The 25,119-nt window shown below is 33.9% G+C and overlaps 1 long non-coding RNA gene across 1 annotated transcript; it reads left to right on the top strand.

The window, feature by feature from the left end:
- Positions 1 to 8,082: 8,082 nt before the first annotated feature.
- On the top strand, positions 8,083 to 23,900 carry LOC144282846 (uncharacterized). The gene is made up of 4 exons (XR_013351259.1): positions 8,083 to 8,153; positions 8,653 to 8,842; positions 22,011 to 22,143; positions 23,736 to 23,900. It is a non-coding gene; the product is annotated as an uncharacterized LOC144282846 (long non-coding RNA).
- Positions 23,901 to 25,119: the final 1,219 nt, after the last annotated feature.

Below are 25,119 nucleotides of genomic sequence, written 5' to 3'. Positions count from 1 at the left end.
AGAATTAGGATGCCAAATATTTATCCCTAAGTATGCTACCTGTTTATAGATCCTTTCATAAGCAACTTTACTATCTGAAACATTCATCAGAAATAGTTTAAGGCTATTTCCAAAGTCATCTAATAGTTTGAGGAAAATTATTTTTGTTTTAGTATTCATAATTTTCAATCACTTGAAAGATAATTAAGTGGCTATAAAATATTCCCATGTAACTGGGAATCAGATGAGAAAAGATTATGTACACAAGACCACAAAAGTTTCTGTTCTATTTAGCTGTTTTCCACATGTTGGTTTGACTTGTTTTCTTTCCATATATCAGAACTTCCTCAGTGAAAGAGCAGATACACCTTATTTTTTGTTTTTCACCTTGAATTCTATGAGAATTAATGAAAGGCTTCCACTCTGCAGAAGGTTCAGTGGAAAATCCTGACAATCAGCCAGGGCCACTCAAGAGGTAATATTCTAATATGGCTGCTGAATCATTGCAATGAGATTGTGTGAACTAGATGTGATGTTTGTTTTGTGCATGGTCATTCATTATCTTTATAACATGTGTGAGGAGCAATCCACTTCCAGATTAATATAAAGTTTGTTAAAATAGCACCAAATAATAAATATGAATATATATCAGTTTGAATTGGAAAACACTATTTTATATTAATTTTATATTTAAAACACCAAGAAATGGATAAGATGGGGAAGTATGCCATCAAGATTAATTTTCATAGTAGTTTGACAATTTTCAGAACTGGAATTAAAAGCTTGAGTATTAACTCTCCTTAAAACAGTTTTCCCTGAAAATACAAATATTTGTGACCATAAAGGTCGCTGCCTTTTGGAATGGTAAAAATAATACATATGTAAACTAAATTTGAAAATTATAATTTGCTTTTATAAGTTAAAGAAAATCTTGCATTTTATTTTTTGGGATCACCTTTGATACTTGTTTAAGGTGACGTCACTACACAGGGCGTTAATGGGAAAGCTCATAGAATCAATTCTATGTTTAATTTTGAATTATATGAAAAGAATAAACTCTGCTTTTTAAAATGTTCTTCTATTTCAAGGCATATTATTAAACATTGAATATTAACTATTCAAATTTATGTTGAAATTTCATGCTTTGAGTATCCTAGGTTATTATGCCCAAATAGCAAGATAACTACACACTTAGAAACTTGTGCACTGGGAAAATGCTAGATTATGGAATTGAAAGCTTGTTTCTGATTGGCCAATTATACAAGAGTTTGGTCATGGAGTTTAAGTAAGATTCACTGAAACAAGATTTAATTAAAACCTATTTAAAATCAGAAGTGCGGACATACATATAGACACTGCACCATTTTCTGGTTGTTAGCAATTTCTGATAACCTTAGGAAGACCTTGATTTGATTCCCAGAAATTAATGTGTCCTCTTGGCAAGCTCTGGCATCCCTAGTGAGATTTGCAATGACACATTTGCTGACATCAGAAATAAAAACATCTCATAAAATTAGAGATAGTTAACACTAAAGTAAAAGAAAGAAAGCACTGTCAGAAAATTATTTCAAGGTTTTGTATAATCACTGATTACCATCAACATATTACATTTTATAAAGAGATGAGCATTATAGTAACTTCCAAATCTTTTACTATCTTTGTTAAAGGTAAACGTTAAAAAGATATAGTCATAAGCAGAAATAAATGATACTATTTAAAGTAATGATCAGTTAAAATCAATATTGTTTTATGATCTAAAACACAATATTTGAAAAAATATCTTTGAAATATCATTGACAAATAATAAATGTTTTCAGTTCTCCATAATTAAGAAAATATTTATAAGATTTTTCAAACATTGATGTGCCTCACTTTCTAGAATTAATGTGCTAATATATATATACATGGAAAAGTCTTTTTAATAAAATAGATAGTTCTCTGATATGTTTCCTATACTGGAATGAATGTGAGAAAATTACTTGAAAAACTTCCTTTTCTATTATAATTGTAAGTAAAGTAATAATAAATTCAATGATAATAATGATAATAATAGCAGCAAAAGTGAATCTACCAATTTAAGAACATTGAATGCCAGGAAATAAGATAAGAACTAAAAATAAATTTTATTACTTAACTATTCCAATAGTCCCATGAGGTAGGTATCAGTACTAGTATCTTCTTGCCAAAAAAGGAAGCGGAGGCATGGAAATATTACGTATATAGCCCAAGATCATGAAGCTAGAAGGTGAAAGTCAGTATATATATAAAAAAAGTAAATATGTGGGTGTGTTCCTATATAATATTCACATGCATGAACCTACACACACATACATACATATTATATATAGACACATGCACATATATGGTTATATATTACTTTAGAAGTATACCATGTTGTCATAAAAGTTGTCATTTTTGAGAAGGTAAACTGAAAAGCAAGAGTAGGAGAACCATTATCCTTGTATTATTTAAGTTATTCCAGATAAGTGCAAATATCCCGTTATTTTCATATATGTGTGCATAAGTAACTTTAAAATATATTTCAGCCATCCCTTAGCCACTTCTCCTCTGGAACTACCTGTTTGTTCTCTGTTTTTAAGAGTGTGTGCTTTTGTTCATGTCTTTTTTTTGTTTATTCATTTGTTTTGTTTCTTAAACTCCACATATGAGTGCGATCACATGGTATTTGTCTTTCTCATATTGCCTAATTTCACTTAGCATAATGCCCTCTAGGTCTACCTATACTGTTACAAATGACAAGATTTCATTCTTTTTGATGGCTGAGTAATATTCTTTTGTATATATACACATCTTTCTTATCCTTTCATTTACGTGTAGATGCTTTGGTTGCATTCATATCTTGGCTATTGTAAATAATGATGCAATAAACATAGGAGTGCATATATCTTTTTAATTTAGTATTTTCATTTTCTTTAGTAAATGCCCAGTAGTGGAATTACTGAATCATATTTCATTTTTAATTTTTTGAGGAACCTCTGTACTGTTTCCCACAATGACTGCACCACTTTGCATTCTCAGCAGTGTGTGCGTGTTCCTTTTTCTCTACATGCTCATCAACACTTGTTATTTCTTGTGGTTTTGATTTTAGCCATTCTGACAGATGTAGGGTGATATCTCCTTGTTTTGGTTTGTATTTCCCTATGATTAGTGATGTTGAAAATTCTTTTCATGTGTCTGTTGGTTATTTGAATGTCTTCTTTGAAAAAAATGTCTATTCAAATCCTCTGTCAAATTTTAATCGGATTATTCTTTTTTAAATCTTAAATTGTATAAATTCTTCATATATTTTGTATATTAACCTCCAATTAAATATATGTATGAGAATTTCAAAGAAATACTCTAATCATATCTTCTAATGACACTATATCCATAGAATATTATATATAACATATATAATGCTACATTAACATATAGCATATATTGTGAATATATTTGTATGTGCATGAGAGGGAGAGAGAATGAGCATGCTCACCTTCTAAGTTTATATCAGAACTTAGAATTTTTTAAAGCACCAAGTAGATATTCGCTATTATTATTATTGCACAGGTGGTAGAAATCTACTATCTTCATGTTTAGGTACATATGTATTCTAGCTATATTCTACTCATTTAGACTGCATTTAAATAACTAGCTGTGTCCTGAAGAAAATGTCTTTTGTCTGTCTTTGTTACTCTCTTTAGCACTGGAATTTTAAAATTTCTGATGAGTAATAAGTAATTTACTCAAAAATTCTAAAGCTTTTGGCCATTTAAATGAAAGTTGGTGCTTACTGGTAATGACCTAAGAGTTTTGCAGCCTACACAGACATGCACTAATCGTTTTAAGAGACTAACCACAAGATGGCAGTGTTCTCAGAGAACCATATGATTCTAGATGGCAAAGTGCCATACTTAGTCCCACTGGACTGCTCCTATTTAAAATGATCAGATAATTATTTCTAGATGTTATTTTGATGGACACCAATGGACAAGAGTCTGTCATAATACCCTGTATTTTTCTCCTATAAAGTCATCAAATATAATGAGGAATATTTGGATTATGTAGGAAAAAAGGGTCTAACCAATTATTAAGATATAACAGAAACAATGGTACTGTAAAGCAGAATAATTCAAATAGAGTGAATACAGAGAAAGCATGATAACTTATTTATTGTTTATTCTGGACAAGTAAAATTTTTAAAAGAACCAGTGGGAGAAATTGAAGAGATGAAGAAAGTGAGAGGATAAGAGGATGTGTTAAGTAATCATTTCTTCAACTTGCACAAGAGCACGACATTTTCTTGTATTCTGATCTTATCCATGCTGTACCTTTAAATTAAATGATTGAACTGATTGGAAACTCACCAGAAGAGTTAAATGTCAGTTTTCATTGTTCAAAACCATTTCAATCCTACTCATAGTTTAATAATATTTTCAAATAAGATAAAAGCAAACCCAAAAAACTGTATTAACAACACAATAACAAAAAAAGAGAGGGAGATACAGGCAATAATAGAACCGCATCTGGGGATCTGAATTTAAAAATTGTTTTATGTCATTTTTACTCTCAAAATTTACCCTTAAAATTTTTACTCGTAAAAAAAAAAAATTTACTCATTCTATTTGTCTCTTGTAAATATTGATCTTATACCTCTCACTCTTTATAGTTCAAAATTAAAAAAAGGGCAGCCCCGGTGGCGCAGCGGTTTAGCACCGCCTGCAGCCCGGGGGTGTGATCCTGGAGACCCGGGATCGAGTCCCACATTGGGTTTCCTGCATGGAGCCTGCTTCTCCCTCTGCCTGTGTCTCTGCCTCTCTCTCACTCTCTCTGAATGAATAAATAAATAAATCTTTAAAAAAATTAAAAATAAAATGGAAACTGCAAAAAATAAAATGGAAGCATCTCTAATACTCATACCACAATTGATGGGTATTATGCTTCTTTTTAGCACTTCTAACCTTTCTCTTATTTTAGCAACACATTTCTTATGCTATTTCTTCTATTTCATCCTGATTTGTTTTGTTTGTTTTTTAAAGGAAGGCTTTTTTTTTTTTTAAGATTTTATTTTGTTATTTAATCATGAGAGACACAGAGAGAGGGAGAGAGAAGGAGAGAGGCAGAGACACAGGCAGAGGGAGAAGCAGGCTCCATGCAGGAAGCCCAACCTGGGATTCGTCCCGGGACTCCAGGGTCATGCCCTGGGCGGAAGGCAGGTGCTAAACCACTGAGCCACCCAGGGATCCCCCTGATTTGGTTTATATCTCATTTTATCTCCTCTCTTTTTCAGTGTTACAGTAATAAAAACTATTTTGAAATTAAAAAAAATTAATACACTTTAAAGTGTTTTGAAAACCAATTTCTGTTCCTTAGTACCATCTTACTTTATATATCATTATTATATAATATCTCTGTTATGTCCAATGTTGGACATGGTTTTTAAAAATGCAATGTATCTTATTACAGATTTAAATTAGAAAAAGACATGGTTGATACAAGAAAAATAATACTGTCTCTAAACCACGTGCACAATTAAAAGCACAAAACGTCTTGGAAATTATTTCCCTATATGTAAAATACCAGTGTTCATTAGATTCTGGTGAGTTCTATTTACATTCAACAACAAAAGAGAGCGAATGAGTTAGCAGGTGATATATATATCTTGCTTTTACCTAGATTTCATTTCCTCCATATCCTTATTTTCCCCATAGTGCATTCAAATTTTCCTCCTCTGGCTTCTTCTTCATCTAATAGATAACTCTTTTGGTTCTTTTGTTTGAAATCCAACTTAGAGTCAAGCTTCACTAAACTCATAGGCAATAACTTCCTACCCATGGTAGGCATTGCATCTGGAAAATACTCTCAAATTCCTTTTTTCTTCCCTTTGCCATTTTCTTATACCAGATATAATTTCTCCCTAGACAACTGCAGTAAGTTCCTACAAATAGCCTTCTTGTATCTACTTTCTATTCCAATCTTTCTTCTAATTTGCCATTAATGTTTTATATCTAAAAATAACACACATTCATTCAACTGGAATTTTTGAGTACTTACTATTTGCCAATCACACAATTTTCCAAACTTTATTTTAGCAATAGAATTCTTTCTTTCCTCCCAATAACATCATATAATTTATAGAACTAAGTGAAAATGCTCTACTGAAGAAAAAGTGTCCCAGAACTTTGTTCAATGTTCCACCCCAAAGAAGTCTCCTTGGTACTACTGTACTTGTCTTAAGAGAATCAAAGACCACTTTTAAAACACTTTTTTTAGAAAAGAAAATCATTTTTTAAGAAGAATCTGGCATGGCAAGTAAGTAATTAAGTTTTTTTTTTTTTTTTTTCTGGAGTGGCAAGGATTGGTGGGTGGGTGCATATCTTCAGCTGCAAATAAACTATCCATAGTTTATATTTTTACTGCCTAGGCAGAAACATTACAACAAACATTAGAAATACCCCTACAGAGATTTTAGTTTTCCAAAAAATAATACAAAATCTTGTGTGAGTGGCATATCAGTTTGCTCATGGGAATGCTTTTGAATGCCTTGTTTGGTTGTGTATACTTGCATAAGTTGTTTTACATTTTAAAAAACTATAATTAAGATCTTTGAGTATGGCTAAGTGGCTAATGAGCAGCACTTTGAAAAAGTAGGGGAAAAAAATCCCAAAAAAACAAAAAGCTCTGCAATCCCTTGCTGCTGCTGATGATGCCAGCCACAGTATGACTTAGCACCAGATTAAAAGAAATGAAGAGATCTGGCTCATTTTCAGACAATTAAAGGAATACTAAGAGTCATATTAATTCAGTTTAAATCTATTAGGCCTAGAAGCAAAAGCCTGCTTTAGAAGTCAAGCTTTTTGTTTGTTTGTTGTAGGTGGAGTGACATTGCAGCAATTTGTCCCTCTGGTTCATGTCCCCAGCTTTACGATAGGGAACATCTATGTTCATATCAGAACTAAATGCTTGTGATGATTAAAAAAAAAAACTATGTGAAAATATGTGAAGCTCCATTAATGACTATGTGTGCATAAAAGTCAGTGAATGATGAAAATATGCTAGAAATAGTTTGTCTGAACAAGTTTTTGGATCATTCACATCTTTGAAAGTCGCTACCAACAAAGACAAGTTATATGTGAGACATCCCACTTCTGATATTCTTCCTTTAGTTTTGATAACATGTAAGTAGCCCCTTAAACTACAATATTCTCTGAAGTATCCCTGATACCAATTGTCATCATGTATTTCCAGCTCTCTAGAGGACGGGCAGCCTATTGATTTCTTATTAAGTAAGATTTTGATTATCCAAGGTAGTCTCTGTCCCACCTATCAGCAATGATAAGGGCTCTTTTGTAATGGGACAAAAATGACCCAGTATCTCACTATTTCCTTTCTTCCAAAAAGTTATATAATCATTCATTAAAACCTTTCTTATTTTGGGCAGCCCAGGTGGCTCAGCGGTTTAGCGTGGCCTTCAGCCCAGGGCCTGATCCTGGAGACCTGGGGTCGAGTCCCACATCGGGCTTCCTGCATGGAGCCTGCTTCTCCCTCTGCCTGTGTCTCTGTCTCTGTCTCTGTCTCTCTCTCTGCGTGTCTCTCATAAATAAATAAAATCTCAAAAAGAAAACTTTCTTATTTTGACATTAAAGAATAGAGCTTACTAAAATGAAAGGTTTTTTTTTGACATAGGCAGAGGGAGAAGCAGGCTCCATGCACCGGGAGCCCGACATGGAATTCGATCCCGGGTCTCCAGGATCGCGCCCTGGGCCAAAGGCAGGTGCTAAACCGCTGCGCCACCCAGGGATCCCCTAAAATGAAAGTTTTTAAGTCAAAAAGAAAGCTAGGAGAGATAACTTCCAAAACACCTTTAATAATCTGAATGACATAAATAGAGAATTCTGAAAGTGTCCTGTTTTATGAGTCAAAGATTCATCATGTGTGTCAAATACAATTTACCCACTCTATGAGAACAAGTAGTTCGGGTAGTTTACTGAAAATTAAAGAGCATTAAAATCAAAGCAAAATCCAAATACTTCTTGGGGCACCTGGGTGGCTCAGTTGGTTAAGCAATTGGCTCTTGATTTCTACTTAGGTCACAATCTTGGGATTCTGGGATCTAGCTGAGATGGGTTCTATGCTCAGCTAGAAGTCTGCTTGTCCCTCTGCCCCTCACCCAGCTGGTATGTGGCTCTCTCAAATAAATAAATAAAATATTTTAAAATAAATTTTAAAACTTCTTTATTATGAATTTTCCCTCGCAGTGTGTTTCTTGCCTTAATTTTATCTGTAGTATCCTGTTGTAGGAATGATAGCATGAAATGTTGCTAATATATTATTTAGTCCGTTTTGAGCGTACTGATATTGAATTAATGTTAAATTATTCATGTAGATACTAAGATGGCTGGTTAAACAAATATTAAGTGCTTGGAAGGAAATTAACACTACTAGAAATAATTAATATGTTAAAAATTTCATTAGTCTACACTTTGGTTTAAGAAATAGGCTTACCATTTTTTAATTTTTAAATTCGAGTAAAAATACCAACTTCATAAATAGAACAATTTTATAAAAAATATGACTTTTTCTTTAATTTTGTGTGTATAATGTGTGCGTGTGTTTAGCATAGCATGATCTTGTAACTCTTCGTCTATTTTTAAAAATTTATTTTATATATTTTAGAGAGGGGAGAGAGAAAATGAGAAGAGTGGGGGAAGACAGAGGGAGAAGGAGAGAAACACAAACTCCACACTGAGCTTGGAGCCCAATTTGGGGCCAAATCTCAGGATTCTGGGATCAGACCTGAGCTGAAACCAAAAGGCAGAAACTCAACCCAGTGTGCCACCCAGGCAATCCTCTCTCAATTCATCTTGTAAGTACCATGCCATTTTTTAAGAATTTTGTATATTTCACACTATTTTTATTTCCTTTGTTTTTAATTCATTTTCAGCCAAACATTTATTTTCACTCCTTTGTTATCTTAAAGATTCTGAAAACTCTGAGTTAAAAAAAAATCTATGAATTATGAATGTTCAACAAAGAAAATGATATAAAGCAAACTAACTTTCAACAAAAGTGGTGAGAAGGTACATTTGGCTTTTCATGTATTCAGAAAGTAAACTATTTACAAATAGTCAAATCCCTCTTATTTTCATTTTATCTATTGTTTATTTTACTATTTTTATGAAAACAATGACTTTTATAATATAAAATTATAAAATTCAGTTAACAAGGAGATTTTTGAAAGTTGATAATTTTAGTCTACCAAAAACTATTGATAACATTGATATATAGCTTTTTAAATATATTTTATAAATAATCATTCATTTCTCATTTACTGTCATTAAATAGGCATTCAACACACAGATATATTCTTCAGATTGGATAAGTATTCATTAGAGGAAATCTATCTTTAAGGGTAAAAATTATGTTTCTTTTTAGACATTTTAATTCCTCATGCCTATGGACATCAGAGAAGAGTTCCATTGTAATCAAGGGAAGCCTATGACTATATTGCTATTTTCCCCCAGAAATGGATTATGGAATTATACTGTTATGTGTGCTTTTAGAATATATGTAAGATGTATACCAATTTTAGAAGCTCTGCATATTTCTATGCAACCTCTACTTATGAAAAACTAAAATTCTCACTTTCCATTATTGTCAAAAGCATTGATGAAAATGATTTCATTAAAAGAATGTAGAAATAAAGGCCAAAAAAATGTAAATGAAAAAATATTTTAAAATGCATAAAACTGATAAAGTTAACAAGAACAACTAAAATCAAAATAACATAATTAGGCATCATTTACTGACTGAATCATTTTATAAAATATTAAGTCTTCAATATAATTATAATCAATATAATTTTAATATTACTGGTAATAATGATCAATGCTTAGTAATAAATAACATATAAACTAAGTGGGGAAAATGACAAATTGGTCTCATGTTAACTTAAGTCAAAATAACTAACCTCAATATTTCATGAACTTTATTCCAGATATTAGTCTATTCACATAGTCGAAAGGGACAGAAAGAAACAGATAGGTTTGGTATTGGTCAGTGTGCTTGTGATATATATTTTTTGTAAATTATTCACAAAATTTTCTCACTGGACTGCGTATAAACTTTTTGTTTATGAAAGATCCTAACAGATTTTAACATTTCCATGATGAGTCTTGGTAACCTTGGGCCCCACAACTATTCCACCCCACCTTCCACCATTTTGCTAAACCCAAATGGCTAAAACAACATCTATCCAGTTATAGAAATAGTCCATCCCCTCTATGAAAACAGTCCTACAACAACTATTATGGAAACTGGCTGAGCTTCAGCTGCTCCCTCTGGCTACAATCTACCTTTATTTCCCAAGGTTATGGTCAAGCCATGATATTTGGAACTAAAGCTGATGCCTAGAAGCTTGCCTAGAAGCTCTCCAGTTAATGTTGCTTCTACAGCTTTTGGTGTGGCGTGGAGGTGGCTGGATCTGCTGCTTCTAAGCCAAAGTCATTTCTTCAAAGCTAAAATACACAGGACCTATACCTTTGTTATCTTTCTTTCTCAGATCTTGCTTCTAACCAATGCTCTACATTCTTCTGTTGAACACCGCCTAAATTTGACTCTTTCTCTTTAGAGTTCTTGGAATAGGCCTCTTGATTTAAATTATTTTCACTAATCAACACTTGTTATGAAGTGAGATGTTGAACTGAAATTAATGGAACCTTCTTATATATCTTTTTTGTTCTTTTTATTTTAGTATAGATGATCAACAGTCAGTAAATGAAACTCCCAATCTCCAGCATCTTACATGTATAAATGTTATGGTGTCATGCACTAACTATTGAAGCTATTATAGAATTTTATCAACAACAATTTAGAATCTCAGTGGCCACTTCAGGACCTTGAGATTAAAGTAATTCACCCATGTCACATCTTAGATTTAAAGGGTTCGACGACTACAATTATTCCATGAGCAACATAGTTAGTTTTTTATATCAAGAGGCTTCTAAATGACAGAAAAATTCTAAAATTGCTTTCTTGAAAGCCTCCTTATAAAAAGCTAATAAAAATATGAAGAATCTAAAATCAGAACTCAAATTCTCCTTTTCTTCTTGTGAGTCAACTCTAGGTTGGCCATACATCAGGGCCTTTATGCCTTGACTTCTTCTCTATTCATATTAATTTTCTATTACTGCATAACAAAATAACACACACTTATCAACTTAATACAACATCCATTTATTACATCATTTATCTGTAAGTAAGAATTCCATGTGGGCTCCATTGGGTCCTCTGTTTATGACCTCACAAGGCCAAAGTCAAGTTATTTGCCAGACTGCACTTTAATTTGGAAGCTCAAGGGAAGAGGCCACTCCCAAGCTTATTCAGTGATAGGTAGAATTTGTTACTTATGGTTAGAGGAATGAAGTCCCCATTTCCTTGCTGGCTATCAGCTGTTCTCAACTTCCAAGATCCACCTACATTCATTTCTTAAAATACCTTCCATTTCCAACCCAGCAGCAGTACATTAATTTTCTTTCAAGCTTCAATTGTCTCTGATTGTCTCTTCTGTCACTAGTCTAAGAACATATCTATTTTCAAGGGCTCATATAGTTAGGTTAGGTCCACCCTAATACTCTCCCTATATTAAAGTTAAGTGATCAGCAACCTCTACATCTGCAAAATCCCTTTTGTGATGTAAAATAATCACAGAAATCACATCAAGAGGTCATGTGGACCATCTAGAAGTCTGCCTCCCACACCATCACTTTGTATCAGGACTTTCATGGACCCTCTCCCCCTTCCTCTACCACACCCTTTCATTGGGAAGTATCTCTTCTTGATCTCTTATACTATTGTCAGACATGAGACCTACCTTGCTTGTCTTATGACATTAAAGCCTGCTTAAAAATAGATTTGTATAATTTAATTGACAACTTTTCAAACCCTCATGAGGAAGAATGAAAGTTCATAGAGTATAGGATTTTTCTAGCAGCTTATAACAAGTCTTGAATCCATCATCTTAAAGACACAAGATTTATGAGAAAAAGCTGGTTAAGGAAGACAGGATGGATTGAAACCCAAGTGACATCAAATATATGTATCAAAGTTTGACCAAGGATGAATAGAAAAAGAGTATAAAAGAGAAGACTATAAAAAAAAAAAAAAAAAAAAAAAAAAAAAAAAAAAGAGAAGACTACCCTTTAGTATCTGATGCTGAGATTTTTGCTGTTGGTATTAATTGATCAATATCCAATATCCATTGGATAATCAATATCCAATGTAAAAGCCCAGATTTTATTTATTTATTTATTTATTTAATACAAATTTTATTTATTTATTCATGAGAGACACAGAGAGGCAGAGACACAGGCAGAGGGAGAAGAGGGTCCACACAGGGAACCCAATGTGGGACTCGATCCAGGGACCCCAGAATCACACCCTGGGCCAAAGGCAGACATTCAACCACTGAGCCACCCGGGCTGCCCAAAGCTCAGACTTTAAAGGCTATTTCACTTCTACCTTCAGAGACTATGGCACTCTCATTCAGGAGAAAATATTACAACTGGCCTACTCACCTTCTTTGTGGATGGTCTTAATCCTGAAACATCAAGAGATTGTTGTGCACTTTGAACATAGTTTGATATAGAAGGAAAGAAACGTTAGACATAAATTAATAGCTCCTCTGATCAGGCATTTGCATGAACGCATGTCCATGTCTAAATCAGGAAAGACAAATATGCCTATAGTTTTCGTAAAGGCAATGGTCACTGAAAGAACAATTATTCTGCCTTCACTTGGAAGACAGACCCTAAGCAGACAAAGGACAAACTTTGATAGAATAACATCTCTATGAGGTATTAGTTGCCCTGGTCAGCCTACAATTTCCCTTAGTAAAAAAAGGGAAACATTTTAACACAACTGCAAATACAAAATGTTCTGTTTCTATTTGATACTGTGTCTAGCCTTTCTACCATAAGAGTCATTGGTTTTCCATCATTTGTCCTTGGAGTAGCGAACAGATTTTACAAGTAAGAATCTCAAATGATCCTTGGACTCAGCATTTGTCTCAGCCACTTCCTGCCTCTGGGCTTTTTCACTAGTGATATGCTTTTCTGTTTGCTGAATGTTTTTAGCATAGATTGATTTTTTTAAAAAGATCTTATTTATTTATTCATGAGAGACACGGAGAGAGGCAGAGACACAGGCAGAGAGAGTAGCAGGCTCCTAGCAGGGAGCTCGATGTGGGACTTGATCCCAGAACTCCAGGATCATATCTTGAGCCTAAGGCAGATGTTCAACTGCTGAGCCACCCAGGCGTCCCAGCATAGATTGATTTTGCATACAGCAGAGTACTATTAAATATGGACTAGAAAGCCTCTTTCTGGAACATTCAGAAAAATTATCCCCAGACTGTAATTTAATAATGTCTCAAACTGATCATTTTCTATCTGATGTCTTTCCTACCAATGTCTCAGAATTTAAATCTGACAAGATAGCATCCGAGCCCAAGAAACAAGATACAAGAGACCATGAACTGTTAAGGATCTCAGCTGATCTGGCTAGCCCTTTGCTGAAGGGCTTGTTTAAAAACAAGACTATTGGGGCAGCCTGGGTGGCTCAGCGGTTTAGCTCTGCCTTTGGCCCAGGGCCTGATCCTGGAGACTCTGGATTGAGTCCCACATCAGGCTCCCTGCATGGAGCCTGCTTCTCCCTCTGCCTGCATCTCTGCCTCTCTCTCTCTCTCTCTCTCTCTCTCTCTGTCTCTCATGAATAAATAAATAAAATCTTAAAAACAAAAACCAAAAAAAAAAAAACAAGACTGTTGAAGGACTGCCACCGGACACTGTCTGTCTCCCCTGCCATGTGTATTGGAGTGTTTCTTTTTCAAAGGTTAAATGTTATTCTTGAATTTTCTGGCTAATTACCAAAAGCCCCTTGGATAATTCTTCTGTAGAATACTGTTTGAATACTGGTCATTGGATGCTGCCGATATTGGATTCCTAACTTTTTTGAATTAGCTAGCCCAATACATGACCTGACAAAAACTCTCACAAACTATGTCTTGCCCCTGGACAGACTTATTAAAGGCTGCATTCTTAATAAAGAACACTCCCTTTTAAAACTCCCTTACTCTTGAGCTTCCACATTGCCATGAACCTTTCTTTCTATTGGTACATGAAAGACCATGGTGAGATTCTGTGTTCTATCTCAACAGAACAATAAAAATCAGAGACCCATTGTTTTTGGATCCTGCAGCAAAAGCCTATCCTCTTATTCAGGCATAATTGTGGCAACATCCAAGTTAACTAAGACTTCTAACAAGTAAATTCTTAACATCCCCACACAACCTCTTTGTCCCTCATACCATGCAGACATTTCCTTCTACTAGACTGAACTCTTACAAAATCCTTCTTATCTTTATACATATTCATATCCATTGCTGTAAGATTCTAAACCCTACAGATTATTTTCTTCTTGCAGTGGATGGTATACCTTGGGATATTCATGCACTCACTGGGAATTTTTTGGCTTCAAACCTGCTTGAAATCTACTTAGACAACTCAGATTTAGAATTCCTTTTGGATTGCTTCTACCTGAAGGTTGAATATGGAAGTTTTTATTTTTTTCATTTTATTTTTAATTTTTAAAAGATTTTATTTATTCATAAGAGACACACAGAGAAAGAGTCAGAGACACAGGCAGAGGGAGAAGCAGGCTCCCTGCAAGGAGCCCGATGTGGGACTCGATCCCAGGACTCCGGGATCAGACCCTGAGCCAAAGGCAGACACTCAACCTCTGAGCCACCCAGGCATCCAGAATATAGAGGTTTTTAATCTGAATTTGCAAGCACAACAACTCAAATTGCTTAAATCCAGGTTCTGGGGGCCAAATCTGCACTGGTTTGTCAGATTGTAGCTTTTACTAAAATGATCAGTTATCTAGAGAGTAGACAGGAAATGTCTATACAGACATCAGATAATCTCTTCAAGTAGGTAATGATTTTATACTGCTTTAGAAGCAACATAGCCAGGCAGCCCAGTGGCTCGGCGGTTTAGCACCACCTTCAGCCCAGGGCCTGATCCTGGAGACTCAGGATCGAGTCCCGCATTGGGCTCCCTGCATGGAGCCTGCTTCTCCCTCTGCCTGTGCCTCTGCCTCTCTCTCTCTCTCTCTCTCCTCTCTGTGTTTCTCATAAATAAATAAAATCTTAAAAAAAAAGCAACACAGCCTCTTAATTGCAGGTGCTACCTCTATTAAATATCATAATCATGTAAAAGCCCTCCTAGATGTTTCCTCCAAAGGCATTGGCCATCATAAGTGGGAGGCACATACTGTAAAGCAAATAAAGCAAATTCAAGAAACAAAAGGCATTTCTTTAGATGGTTACTATGCTATACAAGCTTTATGCTATCCACAAAGTTCAAAAATCAAGGCGCAAAGTAACTCTTGACTACTGGCATTGAGTAGAGTCAATTGAGACTTGAGTCAACTCTAATCTCAAGCACTTGATTCTCTAATACCACACAGGAAAAGATCACATTGTTTGTTCCAACCAGATGGTCTTTGGTGGCAACAAGACAAATACTTGGTCTACCCTAAAATGCTAAGACAATGTCTTGCAATGTTACTTCCTTTCCACTGTGGAAAGAAAACAATTGAGAACCATCATAAATGAGCATTAATGGGGAAATTTCAGTAAGAGTGAAAAGAATGATCCTGGGGCAGTTCTCATTTTTCAAGTTCTGGGAAAACTATACAGGCTAGACATGGACAGGAGTTAAAACCTGTAGGCCTTTTGAATATCTAAAATGGGTTTATTCAGATACAATCTTCCCTATGTTTTTCAAATTCATTATCGGTTTACTTATTTTCTGGTTGGCAAAAGGTGTTCCCTGCCTAAAGCAACTGTTCTGACAATAGAAATATTGAGAAATATGTTGAGAAAGAAATCCATTTTTTTGAAATAATAATAAAGAAATTCTATGAGGCTCTGCCTTTAACCAAGAAATATCTCTGTCTCTTACCTAAGTCCTCAGAGAAAACTGAGTGAGTGCATTAACCACTGAAGCTGAAACTTACAAGACTAAATAGGGAACTTCAGTTGCCTTTCTCCAGCTCTCAAAACCTTCCGATCAACAGTAACATCACAGATTATCCCCATGTGAAGACACCACACAACTGGAGATCTCATCCTCTGTCTTTCATTCTGCAATTTCAAATATAACTAAATATGGATAAATCAGTAGACATTTAATATAGTATCCCCAAACATATCATCAGAAAGTTCCAGTGGCTTCTCCCTAGGATAAATCACAGGAATCAAGGCATGACCTTTGGCCCAGAGTCCTGGTTTACTGACCATAACAGCAATGTAAGACCAATCTTGAGCCTCACTGAAAAATACTTATCATGTACTATTTACCACACAGTTCAGTGGAACTCCAGGAAACCCATCTTGGCATTCATGTTTTCCAGTTAAAAAGATACCATACAACCACTTCCTGGATTTCTATACCAATAGGAGATCTAAAACTGAACATACCTCAAGTTTCTCTAGAAGTCGTCAGCATCAGGTCAGCATTTTCTTCATTTCCTTTCCCTAGTATTGCTGGGGTTCCATATATTACAAAATATATAGCCCATCGTAGTAGTCATTGTATGAGCATTAAATCAGCAATATCTACATGAGTCAGTCCGATGATTAGATCAAACGTTAGACCAAGCAGCAGACTGTGGTATTATAGCTCCGACATTTGGATAAAACCCCCAAAAGACAGAAATCACTAATTCTATACTTTTTTTTGTCTTTTTTGACTTGATTTTTAAGGATATGATTATCCCATTATGTTGCCTTAAGAATTTTTATTGTTAAAATGAGATTTTGAAGTTTTTCTTCTAATCTTGATTCTCTGGGTAAATCAAGAGGATGAAGAAGTTTTTGCAAATGTATAGATATCTAAGTTCCCCTTCTACCGACTCAGGGTAGAGGTAAGAACTATTCTCTTATCAAATACCAATAGTAACAGAACCTTGGCTAACAGGTCTTGTCCAGGACTTTCTGGTAATTATCAAGTCAACACTTGTTTTCTCTATTGTCCATTATTAGTTTTCCTCCAGAGACTTGAATGCTTCTAGCCACTCACTGATATGATCGAAATGCAGCTGCAAAGACAAAAATCACCAGAAGACATGATGACAGTTCTCACTGAGTTATAGATTGCTGTCAGCAGCAGATCTGAACAAACGTTGGGGCGGTTGAGGGATGACACATAATCTCTATTAACCAGAAGAGATATTCCCTGTGGCTTTCACATTCCCTTAGCCTCTGAAGCTGCTCCTTTCTACCCCTCTCGCCCATGACCGTAACTCTTACAACTAATCTGCCCCAAATCTCTAAACACGATCAAATTGTGGAATCAATTGCTCATAATCAAAAGAACAATTTTTCCTCTTCCTAAAACCATTTTTCATCAGCTCTGCCTGATATTAGCTGAACCTCTGCTGAAGCTCTGTAGAAGTTCCTCTTTTTTACCCAAGGCAGAACACTGCATCAGTGATCTCACACTGCCTCATTCCTCTGAATGAGGTGCTGCTGAGTTCCTTTCCTTCCTCATAGGCAGTAATTCAGGAGTTTATTCATACTGTTATTACATGTTTATATAGTTTTCAGTTCCACTTATTCAACTCTTTTCTTTATTGTAACCAATTAAAGTTAAATGATACCTTCTTTACATGAAATCTGTTTTCAATAAATGTCATCTTGCCAAAAGCCACTTTTATGTATTTGTTTTATTATACTTTTAAGCCTGTCCATAATGTTTCTGATGATTTTCATTTTCTATATTTATTTATTTACTTCAAGAGTGCTTTGGTGTTCTTTTTTTTTATTTACTCTCCCCAGTATTACCCAAGTTCCATATGTTGCAAAGTATATAACCTATCCGATTTTTCATGGTATGCACACTAAATCAACATGAGGTTTTTCCAATAACTAGAAAACATGGATTTGGAAACAATAGGACTTTCTCCATTCACCTATTCTAGATGAGAAATAACAATGCAAGTATCCTATTTTTGATCCATTATTGTATGTGGGACATACATATAAGCTGATGAAATAGACCTTTATGGGATCATTATACAATTAATAAAATAGAATAATGACATATGACCTTATTTGAGGGCTTTTTAAAAGCAGTGGACCTCTTTTCGGAGAAATGCAGCTGTTACTTATACCTAAATATTTACATGCAGTTTTAGAGAGTACATAGATTTCTTGAAGTCAGTCCCACATGCTTAAGAATCTACAAAACGTTACACTTATTTTGCCTTGAAGAACGTCCAAGTATTTACATCTTGTACTGTGCTTCTGTTTCGCAGTTGTCTTGTAAGCCTATTTTTTTTTATCTTAGGTTGACAATAAATGAATAGTTTAAGCAACTGACACCCAGGAAGTGCCCTATGTGTATTCACTTCAAATGACTCAATTAATATTGCAATGAATATTTATTAATTCTCCCCAGAATTCATGGTACTATCACATAAAGGCTATTTGTTTTAGTGTTCTCCTGTGCACATTTGGGCAGAGATTGATGAAAGACTTTAGTTAATTTAAACAGAGACCTTCTTTTTTATATAAGCCTTTCCTGTAAAAATAGAAGTATGCACATTTAGAAGTTTACATTAACAGACTAATTAAATCATATGGAAAATTTGAGATAATCTGATGGATGATATTTCCAACTTTGCTTTGTAGATAAGGAAATATTTGAATAAGAGAAGAAATTCATAGTAAGTCCCACTCACCTATCTTTATCAGTTTTAAATTATCATGTTGCTCTATTTTTTGATTATGTCAGAAAAACTACTCCAAGAAATTGAATATATACAAAAGAATAGTTCAGAATGGCACATTGACACTTATCTTTCTGTTTATATGGAAGGCATTTATATTCCTAGTTTAAGTCCAAATTGTATATCTTTGTAATTCCCACAAGTCTGATTCAATAGTAGCAAGGCCAGTTTATAAGCAAGCAATCATATGGGAAGAGAAAATCTCACACATACCTTGGCTCAGCATGAATTTTCATCAGTAATAATAAATGCCAAAGAAGGAAGGCAAAGAAGTATTATTTGGAGCATTGGAGATAGGTCTTCTTACCTTAGACATTAATAACCTCCCGGTATACAATTACAGTAGTCACTAGGGTGCAAAGTGTTCCCACTAGTAGACGAGCTTTCTGCAGATACAATATGAAAGCTGTCTAGATCAGAAGAAGAAAATGGCACAGATGCTATAATCAGAACCAAAAAAGGTGGTGGGGGGAATGGGTGAAATAGGTTATGGAAATTAAGGAGTAGACTTGTGATAAACACCAAATGTATGAAAGTATTAGATCACTATATTGGACATTTAAAACTAATATGACACTGTATGTTAACTAACTGGAATTTAAGTAAAAACTTAAAAAGATCCAAAAGAATGTGAATTGTATTTATATATGGCATACCTATAAATCTCCCTGGTTTTAAGCATATCAGACTTTTTTCTTTTCTTTTTTCTTTTCTGTTTCCTTTCTCTTCCTTCGTTTCTTTTTTTTTTTTTTTTTTTGAAGGGGCAGATGGAATTTTATTAGTTGTGGGTAAACATGAGATACAAAGATATACCTTTATTGCATAAATATATATAGCAACAATGAATGGTATAACAATTCTAATCTAATGTTATATAATCAGTTAATATAGCAACTACTTATATTTCACACATATATAAGGATGTGGGCATTATGGAATGATTCTTGCCATTCAAAGAGTTGCAATATGGTTGGAAAAATAATTATAATTTCATATAATTAATACATTTACATTCATAAAATACACTAGTCTGAAGAAATCATGAACGTGAAAAAAATAACTTTTTTTTTTTACAAGAAGAGTACCAAGCAATGAATGGTATATTTGATCCAAATCATGCCAATGTAGTTGGAGATAATTTCGGTAGTGTGCTGAAGCAAAAAGAAATAATTTAATATTAAGATCTTGACACTCATCAATTGTACAAATTTTGACAAATGGCAAATTCTATGACTCTCACTTATCAGTATAATAATTTTACATAGGGTTATTGTGAAATTAAATACAAATATAAATGTGGCAAGAAATATATTACTTTCATTTGCTTTGTAGCAAGGTGAGTCTTAGTACCTAATAAATATATGGAGTAACTAGGTACACTACTCATCCTCTTTAAGTATATTTGCCTGTGATAACTCAATGAATAATGGTGTGAAATAGTGCAATCTTTTGGATACATAAAGCCATTTATTTTAAAGCATTCATTCAACATATATTTACTTTCCACATATCAGGCAGTGTGCAAGATGCGGGTTAACAAGTGTTTTTATTGGTTTGTTTGTTTTTATTTTTTAAAAATGGTAGGGCTCTATTCTGGTTATTGCAGTCTAAGGATAGAGACAGACATTATATAAATGCAAAAATTACACCTTTAACACTACGGTGATAATTCTGCATCCAACTGTAAAATAATAATGGGCACCTGACTTACTGTATTTCAAACAACTAAAAAACTTTTGGAAAGACATCACAGAATTTTAATTGCTGAGTAAAGGGAAATGAGCAAAGTAAATCCTAATTTTGTCCCAAATTATAGCCTAATGCAATCCTCAAGAATATAGGGCAGAAGGAAACCAATCAGAATCCAGCATTCTCTCCAAGATACTCCATGACATGAGGAGACAGAGATCAAAGTTCAGGTGCTAAGTGCCTGGGTGAAGATTTTGTCTTTAATGAATGGTTGAATTAATAAATCACTATGAGTTTTCTGTTTAGGAGAACAGAAAGCTCTGTCATACTGTTTAAATAAAGTAGAATCCACAGAGGCACAAAACAGGAGATAGAGTTATAATAAGTGAGAGTTGGTAACCTTCAGTACTTTTGCACAACATATGTTTTGGAGTTGTTTTCGTTTCCTAGTTATTTTACTCTGAAGATGTTCCAATTTGTGATATTACATTTAAAACTTGCAATTTTAGCATAAAACAATGATTTAATTCTGTTAATTGGGATGTGACACGGTAGTTTTAACAATACGTTTTTATGATTTTAAAGGTTAAATACTTTTGAGTTCAATTACAGAATCTACCATGATTCTCTCCAATTAGCTCTTCCTTTTAAATGTTTCTAAATTGATATAAAATAATATAATAGATTCTTAAAAAATAATTTACAAAAGATTACACAATATTAATATTTTATAGTTTGACACTAATTCAATTCAACTGACAAAGACATAAAAAAAATAAATAGGACAGAATAATTCTTACCGTCAATGCATTCTAGGAGGGTAACAAGGAATCATAAATGAAATTAATTGAATAATACCAGATAATTCTCAATAAATTATATTATAAAGAAAAAAAGAATATATTATAAAAATAAGAAATAGCTGAAAGCTATTTAAACTTGTTGTATACTATGCATAGAGTGTACAAATTGTAACCAGACCCAAATAGCAATACTACCAGTACGCCAGAAGCTGCCCTTTTGTCATTTTTACAATAAATAGTTATACAAGAAGTAATTTACTGTTTTTTTTTATTTTAAATAAAAGGATTCACATAAAATGTATTCTTTTGCATCAATTACTTTGTTCAACATTTTTTGATAATTTGTTGATATTTTGCATGTAAGTATACGTTTTCCATTCTAATTACTGTATAATACTCCACAGTGTAAATATACCAACATTTAATTCAATTATAGATGAACATTTGAGCTATTTTCAGCCTTTGGCTATAATAAATAGTATGGATATGAATATTATGTTTAATGAAATTTGGTGATGGAGTCCATCTGAGGAGGTATTATTGCAACAAGATTTATATGATATACCTGTTACTGTTGCATAACAAATTATCTCAAAATGTGATAGCTTAAACAACTGATTTTTATACAAATGAACTTTGTGGAAAATTCAGACATGACACAATGGGATGATTTGCTCTCTGTTTCAGATCTCTGACATCAACTTGGAGGGCTCAAAGCTTGGGATGGCTGAATGGTTGAGAACTGCAGTGATTTAAAGATACATCACATTTATGGTACCTGGGCTGGGATGACTTAAAGACCTTTACTGCTGATTACAATGTAAGTGGACTCTCCATGTGTTTTTGCTTCCTCAAAATAATGCATTTTCACAAAACCTGGATTTCTTCCATAACAGCTTAACACCAAAGTATGAATGATCCAGCCAAAAAGACCTCAGATGTCACACAGCATCACTACTGGTACACTCATTTGTCAAACCAGCCCCCTGATTCAGGAGGCCAAGCCAGAGACCTATCTATAGTAGGAATGCCAAAAAAAAGGGGAGAGGGAATGATTTAAAACCTCCTAAAGTCAGCTATGAGAAACTTATAAATTAATGCAGAGGAAGAAATAAATCTAAAATCTATAAATAGGAAACAAATTTTAAGTTTTTGAGAAGGAGAAAAAAAGTCAGATTGCCTGAGTACAGTAAAAAAAAAGATGTAGTACGCAGAGGCCATATTTTTAAAGAATATTTTTAGTCATTATGTAGGCCATAAAGCATTGGGATTCTATTTCATGGTTTAGCCATTTGAAAACATTTAGGTACAGGCATTGTCTTATATACATTTTAACGATGTAATCTTTTTGGCAGCCTTAGAAATAATAATTTGTGGAGACACAAGAGACTAAAAGGCTTTTTAAATAATATAAGTACATGAGGATATTGGCTAGACAGTGGCAGTAGACATAGAAATGTGGAAAAGTGGATAGATGAACTTTTTGGGCTAATTCTTGCTTATTCAACATTCAGCTAAAGATTATCATTTTCCTTAAAATCTACTGTGATCCTTTTCTACCAACCTACCCCAACCCAGGACAATTTAAGAATTCCTGTGCTGGCTTAGGAATCCATCCATACATACATCTCTACTTATTCACAAAATAATGCTAAAGTTAACTATTTGTGTATTTCCACAGTAAAGGTTATGACCACTAATTTGGCTTTACTAGCATTTGTATACCTAGGGTCAAGAAAAATTTAGTACCAGAAATAAACTATATTCTTTTGAAATGTTTAAATAGTTTGGGTACAACAGCTGCAATTGATATTTTAATGTATAATTAATACATATCACAAGTAAAGTCCTTGGGTCTGATGTTTATACAATATTGCATATATGTATCTCCATAATATACATAAAGTATATTATTTTTCATGAAATAATAAACTGATCAGAAGACACATTTATTTACATAATTCTTAATTATTTCTAAAATTTTTGCCAACATTTCTTTTTGCAGTTTTAGCTTGTTCTTACACAGTTGAGCATGTCATATAGTGATTTCAGAACCCATAGAGAAGAAACAATTATTTAGAGTAATCAATGCCAATCAGAAACAATTATTTTACAATGCTATTTTGGAACATTGATATTGTGTGTCTTCAAGAAGTGAAATTACATCTCTGGGTGATGGTGAATTTAATACTACCTGAAATTTAGCCATGAGAAAATGTCTGAAGTCAGAAAAAAATGACAATTATTTTATAATGACATGGTTTAACCCAGTTAACATACACAATTAAAAGTAACCATGTAAAATACTTTAATACCAATCAAAAAGGAAAGACAACCATGAAGTATGCTATTTTGTGATGTAAAACAACTAACTTCTTAGGGAAAACTGAATTTTTCCATACTTTCTTTCAGTTTATTTAGTCCCAATACTGCCTTGAGGCAAAATAATGGATCCAAGGAACTCTCAAAGTCATCCCAAGCCTATAATTCACCAGAAAATTGTGCAACAGCTTCCTAAGAAACTACTGCAAGCTTAAAAGTGCCCAAATGAAAACAAACAAACAAATAAAATGTTGAATTGAGAGAACTGCTGGCCCTTTAAGAAAACTGAGTTGAATGTATTTTGGTGAGAAGCCACTTGAAAAAAAATATTCATTTACTTATTTTTTAATAGATTTGTTGAGAATCTTCCATTTGCTACATACATGACCATAAAAGTGAATAAGATCTAGATCTTTCTACCTTAAACCCATGTGCTATGCGCATAACAACGAAAGAAAAGATGACAAGATATACCTGAGTTCTTTGACATTTCTCCCCTCTAATCATTACCTAGGAGTTTTATCTCATTCACCTTCTGCACACGAATCTAGAGATACATGCTAATATGCTAATATTAGATAGGGAAGATTCACTTGTGAGCCACAAAACAAGACAAGCCTACATTTGATCACACTGTCTTAGTACCTGTACCCAAGAGTCTATACTCTTAAACTTGTTGTAGAATAGCTGGTTCTAAATCCCTATCACCATGTCTGAGACTCTGTCACCCATTATTATACCATTGCTTCTAAGTCATCTTTGTATTAATATATATTTGTTGCACATTCATGAACTTGGTTCTACATTATTCCTGCTGGATTTTCATTAATAGTTTTCCTATATTTCTGTATCTCCTTATGACTCAATCTTGACTCTATCTACTTCTTTGAGTAATCCTTTAGATAATGGACATTACAGGGACGCCTGGGTGTCTCAGCAGTTGAGCATCTGCCTTCTGCCCAGGGTGTGATCCTGGAGTACTGGGATCAAGTCCCACATCCGGCTCCCTGCGTGGAGCCTGCTTCTTCCTCTGTCGATGTCTCTGCCTCTCTCTGTGTGTCTCTCATGAATAAGTAAATCAAATCTTTAAAAAAAAAGGTGAATGTCTACTCACCACAAATAGATTTATTCTCAGGGCTTTTGTAGCAACGGAATGAATTTGACAGTGAAACAGAAAACAAAACAGCCTCAAAATCCAAAGGTTTAGAGCAATGTAGGGGAATATTCTAGATAGCAGTCTAGATCTAGATAATATAGATGGTGAAGTAAGTGACCACTTCCATTATGCTAGTTATTCCTATTTAGGGCTTTTCCTGTGCAGTACTGAGAACATATTTATTATTTGTGACTCGTGATATCAACCATTTATTCATTACATTTTTCAGATGGAGCAGATATTCTTTGAAGTCATGAAGGGAAGGGCACAAAAATTAAGAAGACATGAGAGCTGCTCCTCAAGGTCATTTGAGAGACT

The sequence above is a fragment of the Canis aureus genome, chromosome 14, assembly GCF_053574225.1.
Source record: "Canis aureus isolate CA01 chromosome 14, VMU_Caureus_v.1.0, whole genome shotgun sequence".
Taxonomy (NCBI): Eukaryota; Metazoa; Chordata; class Mammalia; order Carnivora; family Canidae; genus Canis; species Canis aureus.
This window is presented reverse-complemented; position numbering and strand designations above follow the sequence as displayed.